Consider the following 653-nt stretch of genomic DNA (forward strand, 5'->3'; position numbering starts at 1 on the left):
AGATAAATAGACAGATAAATAGATAAATTACTGTGTCTGTTTTTTTTCCATCTTCTTTTTCTTCTTCTTCTTCTTACTGTTCCTTGTTTTTTCTTTTTCCTTTTCATTTTTTTTACTGGGTACAGCTTTTTTCTTTTTTCTTTTTATTATTATTCTTTATCTTTTATTCTTCTTACTGTTGCTTTTCTGTTTTTATTCATCTTCTTACTGTTTCTCGTATTTTCTTCCTTTTATTGTTTCTTGTCTTTTTTCTTCTTGCTGTTTCTTATCCTTTTTTCTCCTTACTGTTTATTGTATTTTCTTTCTGTTTCTTGTCTTTTTTCTTTTTGTTATTGTTTGTTATCCATTTCTTTATTTTTGTTGTTTTTAGATTCTCCTTTTTATTAATGTTTCTTGTCATTTTTTTTCTTACTGTTTCCTGTCTCTCGCTGTACATTTTTTCATGGAATTCTTAGTGATAATTTTATAATTTAATCAACTGAATTATTTCCTGCAGCCGGTGTCCTCTTTCAGGGTTCTAGGAAGTAGTCTCTGTTCTCGATACCATTTTTTTTTATTTACTTATCTATTTCGTAATGATAATAGATGATTTATCTCCCATAAGCTGGATTCCATTTATTACAATTTCCCTTTAAATGGAGATTACACGCATG

The sequence above is a fragment of the Penaeus monodon genome, chromosome 19, assembly GCF_015228065.2.
Source record: "Penaeus monodon isolate SGIC_2016 chromosome 19, NSTDA_Pmon_1, whole genome shotgun sequence".
Classification (NCBI taxonomy): Eukaryota; Metazoa; Arthropoda; class Malacostraca; order Decapoda; family Penaeidae; genus Penaeus; species Penaeus monodon.